The sequence below is a fragment of the Macrobrachium nipponense genome, chromosome 3 (assembly GCF_015104395.2).
Source record: "Macrobrachium nipponense isolate FS-2020 chromosome 3, ASM1510439v2, whole genome shotgun sequence".
Lineage (NCBI taxonomy): Eukaryota > Metazoa > Arthropoda > Malacostraca > Decapoda > Palaemonidae > Macrobrachium > Macrobrachium nipponense.
Window position 1 is genome coordinate 111228392 of NC_087202.1, and position 15564 is coordinate 111243955.

Genomic DNA, 15564 nt, shown 5'->3' on the forward strand with positions numbered 1-15564 from the left:
AGACTTCGAATTTGTTTCAAAATGAAGATAAATGACTGAATATTACTAGACTGTAAGAGTTTTAGCTTACAATTGCGTTTTTAGACCATTTTGGTAGAGTCAAAATTGACCGAACGTGGTTTTTTTTCTATTTATCGTGATTTACAGTGGTACCTCGAGATACGAAATTAATCCGTTCTGAGACGGCCTTCGTATTCTGAGTTTTTCGTAACTTGGAACACATTTTACATATAAAATGGCTAATCCGTTCCAAGCCCTCCAAAAACACCCCAGTAAATTATATTTCCAGGCCTAAAACACATGTTCTAGGGTTACGACGGAAGAAATATGACTCCAAAAAGGCAAAATACTGTACATACTTGAGTAATATTCAACTGCATGTAATGTTCAACCCCATTTTTACTGCATATATTAGGACTTTAGCATATGTCCCTTAGCAATAAGCCTAGCCTATGTTAGCGGTTGCTACTGTAGCCTAGTCTATGATTCTGACATCTAAACCTAAGAGCTAAAAGCTTAGAATATGCCAATAAAATGTGTAAATAATCAGTATGTACTCATTTCAAATATTTATTAATTAATCATTAACTATAATACACAAAAAAAACAAAAAACAAACCTTCCGATCGATTGTTACATCCAGCTCTTACCCGTCTTACGAGTATCGAACGAGCGCCAAGCAATCATTTTTCCTAGCACACAGTAAGCCATAAATTGTCATTAGTATCTCTCTTCAACTAATGAAACCACCAAACAGTATAATAACCATTCATTTCTATTCTTTATTCTATCTTTACCTAATGAAGATACAGAGTTACTGACAGCTATAATGAAACATGCTTATATGTAACGTAATAATAAAACAGAAGAAGAATTCTAAAAAATACGTATTTGTTGGCAGTCTGATTTATTTTATATTTTATGATATCTAATTCACAATTTTTTTTATTAAATGTATTGCATGTACTCATTTCAAGTAATTATTAAGTAACCATTAACTATAATAAACAAACAAAAAAAAGCTTCCAAACGTCTGTTTACATCCAGCACTTACGAGTATCGAACGATCGCCAAGCAATCACTTTTACACAGTAAGCCATAAATTTTCATTATCTCTCTTCAACTACTGAAACTACCAAACAGTATAATAACCATTCATTTCTATTCTTTATTCTATCTTTACCTAATGTTTTCTTTATTAAATGTATTGCATGAATAAGTTTTTCAATTTACAGCAACCTTTTACCAATAGAAGACTTAAAGCACAAGGGGTAGATGCTGAGCAATAGGAGAGCAGGACCTTATGGGGTGACTAGCATCAGGAACCAATGGGAGAGCGGGAGGATGGTGGCTAGTTTACTCAGTTGGCGGCGCGGGAGTTTTAAAATTGTTCTCGGTGGTCCGGGCGAATCTTGGGACTTTACAGCAACAGCCTATCGTATCTTGAAAACTTTTCGTATGTAGAGCAGTAAAATTTTTCGCATTGGCTTTCGTAACTTGGATTTTTCGTAAGTTGAGCCTTTCGTATCTCGAGGTACTACTGTATATGCAAATATTTTGAAAATGAGAAAAGCTACAACCTTCAATTATTTATTGTTGTATTCTACATAAAATTTTGCACATTTTCATATATAAAACTTTATGTAACGACTAATTTAACATGGTGCAAACATTACGACAATCGGACAAAAACAATTTTGATTTTTTTTTCGGAAGAGTTACTGGAATTTTTTTTTTTTTTTTTTTTCCATAAATTCACCATGAATCGAAGTATTGTCCTAGAGACTTCCAATTTGTTGCAAAATGAAGGTAAATGATTGAATATTACTAGAATAGAAGAGTTTTTGCTTACAATTGCGTTTTTCGACCATTTCGGTAGAGTCAAAGTAGACCGAAGGTTGAGATTTTGGCACTTATCGTTATTTATATGAAAATATTTCAAAACTGATTAAAGCTACAACCATGGGTTGTTTTTAGTTGTATTGTGCATGAAATTGCGCACATTTCCATATCTAAAACTTTATGTAATGGCTAATTTAAAATGGTGTAAACATTACGACAATCGCACGAAAAAATTTATCGAAAGTTACCGCGTGGACGTAAGGAAAAAGTTTTTTTTCATAAATTCACCATAAATCGAAATATTGTGCTAGAGACTTCCAATTTGTTGCAAAATGAAGGTAAATGATTGAATATTACTAGAACATAAGATTTTTAGCTTACAATTGTGTTTTTCGACGGTTTCGGTAGAGTCAAAGTTGACCGAAGGTTGAAATTTTAGCACTTATTGTTATTTATATGAAAATATTTCAAAATGATAAAAGCTACAACCATGGGTTGTTTTTAGTTGTATTGTGCATGAAATTGCGCACATTTCCATATATAAAACTTTATGTAACGGCTAATTTAAAATGGTGCAAACATTACGACAATCGCACTAAAAAATTTATCAGAAGAGTTACCGCGTGGACGTAAGGAAAGTTTTTTTCATAAATTCACCATAAATCGAAATATTGTGCTAGAGACTTCCAATTTGTTGAAAAATGAAGGTAAATGATTGAATATTACTAGAATATAAGAGTTTTAGCTTACAATTGTGTTTTTCGACCATTTCGGTAGAGTCAAAGTTGACCAAAGGTTGAAATTTTGGCATTTATCGTTATTTATATGAAAATATTTCAAAACTGATAAAAGCTACAATCATGAGTATTTTTTTGTTGTATTTTACATGAAATTGCACAAATTTTCATATATAATACTCCATGTAACGGCTAATTTAAAATGGCGCAAAAATTATGTCAAAGTTACGAAATAATTTCTGAGATATGTCACTGATACTTTTTAGTGCGATAAGAAAGAAATTCGCGGTTGCGCGCTTGCATAACGATTGTAAACAAAGCAACGCCGTGATCCGTGAGCTCGCAGCATCCCCCAAGGTTCGTGATTCAAAAGTTTTTGCCTGGTAGGCCTATAAGTATTTTTCCACGAATTTAAAAAAAAAAAAACTTTTTATTGTCGTACCATATGTCCAATCGGCACCCGACAGACAATTTATGTCGACATTTAATATGTCCAATCGGCGTAAGAGGGTTAATATTTGAAAATAGTAAATTAGAGAATTATTGTTTTTATTATGTGATATTTAATTTTATTAAACTTACTAATACAGTATTAATATTAATATTTGAAATTTAGTAATCATTTTTGTATTATAAAAATGTATTTAGTCATGAAAATAACATCAAAATACACTAATTAATGATTATTTTTGTCAGAAAACCCCATGAATAGGCAAGTTTCCTGCAAATAATGGTTAGATATGGTTTAGAGAAATCCGCAAATCCGGATAACGCGAATACGGGGCCACTGTATTTTTTTTTCTTATTTGAGATTTAACTACTGATGAGAAATTTCTGTCTTGCCATCACAAGGACCTCGGTCTCTAGAAGGCAAATGACTATCGTCTGATGTGCCCATACCACGCGAGAATCATCATATCGTCTCTTAATAACTTTGGCGAACAAGAACAGTGCAGCCAGTTGGCATCTCTTGATGAGTCCGAGTCTTTCATGATCTGCGCTGTGGACTTTGTATTGGTTGATCCAGATCAGTCATTACGTTGTCCTATTGGTGTGTTGCTGTACCCATGAAGAATTGATATCCTTCATTTATCCACTGCAGACTGCCAATGCAGAAGTGTCCAATGACACGTCTTTCTCCGAGTCTTACAAGATCATGAGAGACTTTTCTGCAGTTGGATAGTCCAGTGGGGTACATTTCATCACTCCAAAGAATATGTTGGACCGGAAGATAGATGAGGTCTCATTGCAACCATATTTATATCTTTCTTCGTTCGGGTCTGCCAACAGGTCCTTGGAACCTCTTTTCCTTGGACCAGTGGTGGATGCTTGCAGGTTGTGTTTGCTTACCCATCTCCTTCAAGAGGATAAGTTGCATCTCGCCTATGGTGTGCAGTTCTAGAAGTAAGAAGGATGCGAGAGTGACTGGCCTCTCCACCTTCCCCTCCTCGTCCTTTTACTCCTCTTCCTTCAGGTTGAGTAACAAATTCCCAGAACTTTGCATTAATGCCTACAACTCTAAAATATTCTTCCCAGCCATTTTTCAGATGAGTTACAATTCCTCACTCATTTCAAAAAGGCCCAAAAGTCTGACTCTTGATCATGCAGCTCCTATACTCGATCAGAGGCAGAGCACTCCTCTTTGCTCTTACGACCAGGAATAGCCCAGGTGTGCAGAACTCCAGTCAGTTCTAGAGGCTCACTCACATTTCTCCCACCAATCAGCGAGTCTTCCTTATGTAAAGGACCAAGGGTTTGTATATCTTGTAGGAACAAATCACAATTTTTGAAAATAGATTGCATTTTCCTAACTATACAAACCTGACATCCTTTACATTTATGCCCCACCTCATGCCACCCCTCAATCTGAACCTGGGCCAAAAGGCAAGGTGGAGTGTTTACATCTGGGCAGGCAGGCCCACCCACTTACCAGATGGTAGTTATTGCCCAGCCACCTTGTTCAAGAATTTAGCGGCCGTAATTCTAACATACGCGAAAGTAATTCCTTATGTAAAGGACCTCAGGTTGTATAGTTAGGAAAAGTACAATTTACTTTCAAAAGTTGTGATTTAACCCTGCCTGTAAGTGTTAATCTGGATAAGTGAGAGAATACTGTAATGCATGTGGATTATCAAAAGGATCTTAATATTTTGTTCACACACACACAGAAGTCATACTTTTACTGGAAGTGCCTTTTTCCCCATCACTTGAGTAGCACACCTCATGTTTACCTGCTCAAATTCCCTTTAAGGTTTAAGTTAAACGAATGGGTTTGTATCTGTGAAACAAGTTACTTTATTAAATTTTCAGTATACGTATTATAACTAATTTTTCATGTAAGATGATTTTATTTTAAAATAACAATTCAGACTTCATGAAATCTTTGGATTCTCTATTTAAAGGTGGCGATGGTTCCGTAACACAGCGGGTGTCTGTGCACGATCGCCTTGGTCCTGCAAAATCTTCCTGGGATAATAAGTCAGGTCGAAGCTCAGGTGGTGGTGGCAGTGGCATAGGGAGGCAAAAACGTGGAGACAAACCAAAGGGTCACCAGGGTGGAGGGGGAGGAGCCAACAACAGCAGCAGCAGCGGCAGCGCCAGCAGATTGAAGATGAGGCAGTGAAGTCTTGCTGCTGGGGATGCAGGTAACACAAACGTCTCATTGATCCCGCTGGCGCAATGCTTCGACTGGGTGTGGAGAGAATTGGTCTGTGATGGCAATTGTGCCATGGGAATCCTATTTCTTAGTTTTTGTGTGGGATTTGATTCTTTAAAGGAGAAACCTAATGATTGATTGATGGGTATAAAACATTCCTGTGATGAACAGAGAATAACAACATTTTGCCAATGTTAGCCAGTGCCATAATAAATTTGGTTGGTGAATTTTGGTCATTTTAGTACAAATAGGTCAGTGACTATAATACTTATGAAGGTATTTGATTTAGGTTTGTTAACTAAGGAAAATTGTAGTTTTCCATTCCATTCTTTTACCTGGAATGCCAGTGATGATTTGCCAACTAGTTTTTTATATACCGTATATTATTAAAGAATATTTTAGTTATTATTTAGATATCTTACTTGCTTATACAGTATAAAAAATATAACTTACAGTAATGCATGAAATTTTAAATTTTATTGTTCTGCTGTGGCCTAGTCAGCATCAGGTACGTAATGTTTTAGATCATGCTTTTATAACCAGAACAGTGAATATCCAAGTCAGTGAAAGCATTTGAGAGAAAATGTATCGTTTGAGATTCTTTTCTAGACCTGAATAACTACTTAACTGTGATAATTCTTGAATAGTTTTATACTCTTTAAATTATTTTTCCGTTTAAGGAATATATTTTTTCATTCACCAAAACAAAGTACAAATTACAGTTCTATGTGTAGGATACTTGCTTTTGTTTAATTTATTTTGTAGTTATTGCTCTTAAAATATTTTAAGCATTTTCTTATTACAGGGTTTTCTTATGAATTTTAGTAAAACTATAGAGTATGTAATTGATCTGATCATCTGTGATAGGTTTACATAACTATATTTGTAGATAATTAACATTATATAGTAAGTTGTTACTTCAAAACATACAAGATAAGCACCTCACAATTTGGTTATTCTTCCATTTTCTGCTGCTAGTAATAACATACAATACTTATGTATGTTACATTACAATATATGGTGTTAGTGGTTAAATGATCTTGACCTTGCTAGTATTGAAGAACTTCTATGCTACTTTGGATGCTCTCGTAACTTTACCAGAGAGTAGAAGTGGTGTTCATTTCATCATCATCAAACCATCTACTGGGGACCTGCTATTATTGTCAGAAGTTTTAATCCCTTTCATGGTAGTTCTTCAAGATTCAAGAGTAGTGGTAATTTTATGTGAAAGAAAGAGTTTGTAAGTGCCTGTTTTTAGAAAAGGAAGGTACATAAATCAGATGTGTGCTATTGTATCTTATACCCATGAAAGTTCTTCGACTTACATTGAAATGGAATTGGAAGGCAAGTTCTCAAGTCATTTCCAGGAGCCAGTTGGCGAAGATTTATTTATCTCAGAAAAATTAGTGTGTTCCCAGTTTATGAAGTCTTCAAAGTGAATACTGTCCAGCATGTAGAATACTTCATTGTGTCAAGATGAAGGCTTCACACACTTCCATTGGCTACCTCTGGCATCTCTGCCATGAATTTTCTCAGGGCCTCTCTTATACAATGGTTAGTGTCATACCCAATGTCTTAGTATTGGGTAGTTATGAGTTATGTAATTGTATCCATTAATTCTTTCTGATTTAATAAAATTATATTTTCAACATTGATAGGCATGGTTTGATGTCTGTTATCTTTTCATGATCATGGAATGATATGTTATACTGTGTTTAAGAGGTTCTATTAGTTTGTGCAGATGTACAGTGCATTAAAAACTTATTCTAGGTTTAGATATTTTTGTTGATATCAAAGCATACTAGAAATTCCATGAAAGATGTGATGTGGTTGGTGTCCTTTTTTCAAATATTTTATTATAATAATTATTGTAGGACAAAGGTTATTTTATAATTATTCAACTTTACCGTCCTATTCTCTCTCTCTCTCTCTCTCTCTCTCCTTCTCTCCTCTCAACTCTCTCTCTGCTTCTCTCTCTCTCTCTCTCTCTCTCTCTCTCTCTCTCTCTCTCTCTCTCTCTCTCTCTTCCCTTATATGCTAGAATTTTAAATATTTCCACAAAGTTATTGTTTTGTGTGTATTTTTCTTATACAGGGTAATTTTTAAATATCAGTACATATGCATGTTTTTACTTGGCTCAGGGATTTAGCTCAATATGTATATTGCATAAAGATATTATAGAGAAATGTCATTCTTGAAGAAGGCTGTCAAATGTATATTTAGATAGAAACAAATTATTAGGGTTATCCCTGAGAGTGTTGAGAGTCTTAGCACAGTGATCTCATAGACATCATCTTCACCATACTTGTATTTTAATGATTGACTTTCCTTTTATGGAGTCCAGCATGAAAGTGACATCTCCTCACTCTTTCTGAATTTCTTTTTTATGGAGTACAGCATGAGTGTCATCTCTTCACTCTTTCTGCTTGGATATTCATTTTTTCCAGGTCTTATGTATACCCTTCTCCATGATTTTCAAGGCCTTCCTAGTAATATCAGTATTTACTTATTCTCCCTTTTATCACATGACCAAACCACCTAAGCCTTTAGACACTACTTCTCTCAGCATTCATAATGTTCCAGTACACTCTAGCCGTACATTTATTATTTTCATGTCAAACTTTTTTTAAAGTCTTTGTTTCCCTGCATCCATATTCCTTATGCCTAGAGAAGTACGGGCCTTTTTTTTATTTTATTTTTTTTTAATTGAGACTGTAGCAAGATAATTTAGTAAAATGTCAGTCAGTTTTGGACTTTTTCAAGATTTCCTGTTATTATTGGCACAGAGTTTTGATCTTAGAGTAGCATGCAGTAGATCAGTCTCAAAATGGGGATAGTGACAAAAGATTATCACAAAAAATCAGAAATAAAAAGTATGGGAGATGGAGTTACATATCCCTTTGAACCTCCAGAAGAGATTGTAAGGTGAAAGAAGAGCAGAAAAGAAAATTTCCAAGCCTTCTTGGGTTTTGAGTTCTCATTCAATTTCTCTATGCCTCAAGCAAATTGCCTGTAAGTCCTGAATGTTGAGGAGCTTTTTCTTAACTTCTGATAACTGTCTTCTGATGTCACATTTTTATTTTGCTGTCTACCATGTCATCATCGTGTATGCATTTATTCACTTCATCCAGTAGATTTCAAATATGTCCAGTGTTTTATTATTTGCTTCATTATTTTCTTGTCTGTGGTAACTTTTTTCAGCTGTATATATTTTACTTTTATGCCATCCTTTCGATCTTAAATATTTTACTTTTTACTTTTGCTACTCCTAAAATTTTATTACCTCTTCTGTGTTCATGATGTTTCCTTCCAAGAAGGATATGAAACACTCATCCAAGTAATTACCTTCACTCTAATCACCTATTCTATGTATCTTTTCTTTTATCACTTATGTTTATCAGTATGTACAGATAGTATTTAATCATACAGTCCTACTTGAAAGTGTGCTGTAGATATTTACATACACAGTTCCATGTTTGGATTGTATTAACAGATGAGCCATTATTGGTCGGGAATAGTTGACGGGAACTGGCAAAACTACTGAAAGAATTTGTAAGTGTTGCAAGAGAGTAAATGTTAGTACAAAGTAATAATAAGAGTGTGATGGTAAAAGGAAACCAGGAAGATAGCAATGAATGTTGATACAAGGTATTATATGTGCATTGCATTGAATTCTTAAACAAGTATTTTTTCTTGTGGTTACAGGCGGCCCGCGGTTAACGGCACAATCGCTCAGCGGCGAATTGGTTTTACGGCTGTTGTCAAAAATATTCATCATAAAAAAATAAGGCATTTTTACGGCACAATTTTCAGTTAACAGCGCGGTTGTCTAACAAGTTCATACATTTGTAGAAATGCCGTTCAGACCATACAGGTTATGCAAATTATATTAAAAAATTGTATTGAGAGTTATTACATAAGTATTAGGGTAAAATATATACCTCTGACGCTGTTCTATGCCGAAAATATCGAGTTACATAAGTGCAAATTTAGCTATTAATGTGTCGATTTATAAATGTTCATGCTTTTATATTTAAAATGTGTATGAAAATGTACTATGTATAGGGTATTTTTATTTCTGTGCAGAAATATGATAAAAAGGCAGCTTTTGAAACTTCCCTTTACGTTATCAAATGCAATGTTTTTTCATGTTCTTTTTTGTGAGCCGCTGCCTGCCACTCTTCTGAAAATATCGAGTTTAAAAAAAGTGCAAATTAGCGATCGATGTGTCGATTTTATAAATGTTCATGCTTTTATGTTTAAAATGTGTATGGAAATGTATTACGTATGGGGTATTTTTATTTCTGTGCAGAAATATGATAAAAAGGCAGCTTTTGAAACTGCCCCTTTCGTGATCAAATACGATGTTTTTTCATGTTCGTTCTTGTAAGCCGCCGTCTGCCGCTCTTCCGAAAATATATTTAAAAAAAGTGCAAATTTAGCGATCGATGTGTCGATTTTTTAAGTGTTTATGCTTTTATGTTTAAAATGTGTATGAAAATATATTATGTATAGGGTATTTTTATTTTTGTACATAAATATAATACAAATTAAGGCAACCTTTGCAACTACGCTCCACGTTGTCGGGCTGTTCTTTCATGTTCGTTCTTGTCCGCCACTGTTCTGAAAAATGCGTGGTGTTATTTTATTAATTATGCATCTTTTCCATAAATCCTTTAAAAAGTTATACATTACTTCACTGTATCCAATATTGTATATATTATAAAATACTATGGCAAATCTAAGCCAGTATACTGCGGAGCAGCCAATGTTGTGGTTTGAAATCAGCTGATGGCAAATACGAGTTTGTCTCACTATAATTAACGAACGCAATTCTGAGCGAATTCTCTTGCTTCTAGTTAGCATATACGAATATCTAGATACTTGACTTATATGAGACAAGGTTATTTTTCCTTATACAACATGTTTTTTTTTTAGGTGGAGATATGAATTGAATATGTCTCGTGAATGTGAACTACTTTTTTTTCGTTAACAGATTTCGTTGGCGGCATGTTTATGCGTAAAAAAAAAAAATATGTGATTCCGTTCGCAATAATCCTTTATATCATCGTAATACGAACTTTACGTTATTTATCTTATATCGGCGTGAAACCAACAGTAAAATTGGTTCTTTCAAGCACAGTAGTTTTGATTAAAATGATTTTATCTCAATTTTATCTACTGTTGTGTTTGATGGCACACGTTTACCAGAGTTTTATCCTTGTTGCTGATGTACGATAATAGTTATTAGCAACCTGAACAGTTTTCTCAGCTTCAGTTTTAACTAGGTTTAAATCTAACAGTATATTTCCCGATTGATCTTTGATCTATAGCGAATAAAGTTATTACATTAAGATATCTCGGTTCTATTCTACATAACGTCATTTATAACAACTACGGTAATAGTGTATCGTAGTACGATGATTGAAATACAAGCTAAACGGATGTTATCCAATTCGGTTGTACTTTAGATTCTCGTTCGGTTATTCATGGCTGTACACGTTCACGCAACGAGTGTAACCTTAAACCATACTTTCCTCATTCTCTTGCTGTTATTGAACTTTTATAACTAGAAGATGGGTTAAAGTTAGGCTATTGTAATTTGGTCTCTCATAAAATTGGACTATCAGAAGACGAATTATCGTAACGTGAACACTACATCTACCTGTACACTGTATAAACCTTATTTATATCTTTACATACTGTAGACACCCAAAGGATTAAAGCTAGGCTTTTTTCACTTTACAGTATTTATAATGCTATAATGTACTGTACAGTAAATTCTATAGTACTATACTGCATAAATATAATTTTAGTTATTGCGCCATTGCGGGATTACGGCGCCTTTGACTGGTCTAGAGTTTTGAAAGAAGGTGTGCAGCGGCCGTAGGCTTTTAAAATTGCTTAGCGTCGAAAATCACTTGGCGTCGGCAGCCAGGAATGGAACCCCCTGCCGCTAACTGAGGGCCGCCTGTATTTACTCGATTGAAGAAATGTATATGCTTATAGTATCACTTTCCTTGCTTGTCAGTGTTTCGTACCTTTATTTTTCATAACTTTTTTTTCAGTTTTAACTTCATAAGTAGTCATGTACTATGTAGTTGATAATCACCGACTCATTTTTAGGTCTAAAGATTTTATCAGTTACTGTAATTATTGAGCACAGTACAGTGGGCCCCCGTATTTGCGGGAGATGTGTACCAGACACCCACGCGAATAGCTCAAACCTGCGAATAGTTAGAACCTCTAAAAATACCTATATCTGCCTATCTTGAAAGTTCAAATACCAAATGTCTACTTGAAGTATTATCCTTCATCAAATATACCATTGAACTGGTATTATTAATGTCATTTTAGTTATCTTAAACATTTTACCATTAGAAATACATAAACAGCCAATAGGAGAGAGAGAGAGAGAGAGAGAGAAGAGAGAGAGAGAGAGAGAGAGAGAGAGAGAGAGAGACGAGAGAGAGAGAGAGAGAGAGAGAGAGAGTAGAGACGAGAGATAGAGAGAGAGAACAGAGAGAGAGAGAGAGAGAGAGAGTATTAATCAAAATTAATATTTGAAAATTAGTAAATCATTTTTGTATCATAAAAATGTATTTAGTCATGAAAATAAACATCAAAATACACTAGTGATTATTTTCGTTGAAAAATCCCGCGAATGGGCGAATCCCCGCAAATAAATGGGTAGATATGGTCCAGAGACAAATACGCGAATATGGGGCTCTACATTGTAATGTTTGTGTGGGTAGGGCCAATACAAATAGTTTCATTTTAGATTGCAACCCAATTATTATATGTTAACCCTTAAGGGATGGGCTAAATGTATATCATGCACACCCCCTCACCAGGCAGACTTTAAGGTTGGCCAATTTAAGAAGAAAAACACATCAATGGAAAGAGGAAGATATGTAAATGCACAGTGTAAGATTTTTTTTTTTTTTTTTTTTACTTACCTTCCACAGGAAGTTGAAAATGACTATTTACAACCTTGTGTGGGAGCCCTTTTACAAGACCCTCGTAAGTTTTACAAAGTTATGCATATTTTCTCTAATAGTTTATAAGTGCCTCACACAATATCATAACAGATAAGAATTGAAATCAGTAAAAAATTCTGGAGTATATTTGTTATAAAATAAGTATAAGATTTACAAGCTGCAGTAACTTTTTGGGAGTTGTACATGTTTTTATTATGTCTTTGCACTTTTCTATGCAAAATTACAACTATAGCTGAAACAATCATAAAAGATAAGAACTAAAACCAACAGCAATATTTGGATATATTTATGAGCAAATAAATAGAAAGATGACATGGGACAGGCAGTGGTGAAACATTCCCCAAGTAAAATCGTACTGAGAGCTACCTCCGACTCCTGACAACCACAGTTGACACAAGTCATTTATAGACTATTGAAGTGCTCTGAACGTCTTTTGTGCTAAATTCGTCCAAATCGTATGGCGTGTAACATGAATACTCACTGTGAGTTAGCACGTCCACCACCCAAAACCTGTTTTTGTTCATAATATGATGGTACATGTCCATTAAGGGTTAAGTTAATCTGGATGTTTTAGTGAAGTTTAAAAATGCCATGAAGTCAGGAAATGTAATAAATATGATGCTAGAGCTTGGTAATTAGTTCATCTATCGTCTTTAGTTGTCAGGCAGTCCCTGCTTACCGGTGGCATCAGGTAACGAAGTTCTGGTTTTACAGCACTTTTCTAGTGATGCCGTTAACTGGGTTTTTGGCACTGCCTCTACAGTGATTCCCCTGTATTTGCGTGGGATGTGTACCAGACACACCCCCTCCCCACAAATAGTTAGAATTCGCCAATAGTTGGAACCCTTATAAAAATGCTGAAAACAGCCTATTTTGTCAGTTAACACTCAGGAAAAACCCACTAAAAATTTCTATTCTTGGTTTTTTTTATATAGTTTTATCACAAAAACTGCATTTTATGATGAAATTAATTAAAAAAAAAAAACCAGGAATTTCTGGATATTTCTCAAAGAAAAATATCACGAATAATGGGGGTCCACTGTATTATTATTCTTCCTTCAGACTCCTGGTACTTTGTTGATGTGATATGGTTAAGTGAGGTGAAAACCAAATGCCAAACTGTGCTTGTAGTGTTAAATGTGTTTTGTCAAACAAATACTTGTATATCAACCCAACTGTTATCTCGTTTATGCTTGCACTTAAAGGCCTACTGAGTTCCAAGAGAAAATAGGCAATAACCCGCATGATAACTAGACCGTATCCAACAAAATGAATAAAAGAATAAAGCATTTCACAATGAAATTTAACATAAAAGATGGACAAAATTGTCACCACAATGGCACACAGCTGACTTAAGATAGAGGCGGCATTTATATTGTTGAGAAGAAGAAAAGAGACTGTAAAAACATGACTGTAAAAGCAGTAACAATTTACATTGGATGGTGATGGGTTGTTTAAACTACCTCCTTGTGAAAAGTTATTTGATCTGTCTTCCTTTTTCTTACTTTCATTCTTTGCAAAATCCTTGTGTATTAGGTTATGATTTTTAAGTTCAGCCATTTGCTGACATTAGGTTGATGTGTAGTGGCATAATTAATCTCTTTCTTGCACTCAAGATCTGCATAAAAAACACCACAATCATACATGTGCCGAACAGTATGTAAATTGAATTTTTAGCTCAGACACAAACAAGATTTTTTTAGATTACTGCCTCGTATAACTTTTGAACACATTGATAACAGACAAATTTTTAATTGGGGGCCATTTTTTTATTTACGTGGGCAGGAGTGAATTATCCTGATTCCCTTTATTTCTTTGGGGAACAAATCACATTCCTACCTGCCTTCTGGAATTTGAGTTCTAAATCCTAGGTACTACTGTATATGCAAAATGGGAAATTAGATCCTTCAAGGGAGTCTCCTAGAGTTATCACACTACAGGGGCACTAGAATTGCCAAAGACATGCAAAGAAACATGAGACAGTAACAGAGATGTGCACTTTTCACTTTGCTTTTGTTTCTGCTGAGAGCCACACACGCACATGCACTTGTGCTATCCAAGGTTCCATTGCTGTGACCAGTAATCACTTTCCTTCTATTTCATCTCATTTGAGAAACTTTAAGGATTATAATGATGGATGTCCAGTTACTAATATTAATTCATAACCGAGGAAATAATCAATTCTTCCATCCCTGATAAATGTGCCAGCGTCAGGGTCAGACCATATTATGTTAGCTGTATCAAACTCTCATAACGAAAACTTGGAATGAGCTTACATCCTCAAGTAGGTTAATATGGCTAACTTAGGTACAGTGAGTCCCGGGTTAAAGGCATTTCGGTTTTATGGCACTTGGTTAACAATGACATTAACCAGAGTCTCAGCATAGGCAGTTTATCGACACTGATAAACTAGTTATCAGCACCATTAAGCAGATCATAGGCACTTCTAGTGTCGTAAATCCCATTTATGTATGTAGATAATGCCGATTTTCATTTAATGGTGTTCAGCTGATACCCAAACCCCCACCATTAACAAGGCTGCCTGTATAGCATTTTACTTGATATTATAACCTGAGAGTTACTCTTAACTTCTATTTATTTACTAGCTGAGTAGACATTTAGCTCAAGTAAGACAATAGTTTGTGCTATACTCCGTGTTTGCCTCAGTAGGGGAATTAATCCTTAGAGCAATGCTCTCATGGTTAATGTTAAGTAAATCTTAGTTTTACCAGACCACTGAGCTGATTAACAGCTCTCCTAGGGCTGGCCCGAAGGATTAGATATTTTTTTTTTACGTGGCTAGGAACCAATTGGTCACCTAGCAACAGGACCTACAGCTTATTGTGGGATCCGAACCTATAATATCGAGAAATGAATTTCTGTCACCAGAAATAAATTCCTCTGATTCCGCGTTGGCCGAACCGGGTTTCAAACCATTAGATTGGCAGCCGAGCGCGAAAACCACTCATCCAGCGAGGTACTCATGGTTAATGTATAATTATTCTTTGATAGTGTCAAGTAAAGCAGTGGTTCTTGTTTACAAAGTCTAATGTCTATTTTTTGTTTGATGTTTTGATAATGTGTGGTGACCTCTTATGTTTTAATGTCGTGTAAGCTAAAAGATATTTAATCAATAACTAGTGATTCATCTCTTGTTTGTTATTCAAATGGTTGTCTTGGAACTGGTGAAATATTACAATTTTCTGCCCTCCAAGAATTACCATCCAGTAACTTCCATATATTGCATGATTGGATGGCATTGTTGTACATACAACGAATATATAGTTCATGATTAAATATTATTAAAAGTTTATAATGACAAATGTTT

The 15564-nt window shown here is 34.9% G+C and overlaps 1 long non-coding RNA gene across 1 annotated transcript in view; it reads left to right on the top strand.

Moving 5' to 3' along the window:
• The first annotated feature begins 4982 nt into the window (after nt 1–4982).
• Nucleotides 4983–15564, top strand: part of LOC135221959 (uncharacterized) — a 37832-nt gene continuing 27250 nt past the window's right edge. Inside the window, exon 1 of the long non-coding RNA XR_010316139.1 lies at nt 4983–5224. This is a non-coding gene — a long non-coding RNA (uncharacterized LOC135221959). The remainder of the gene's footprint in view (nt 5225–15564) is intronic.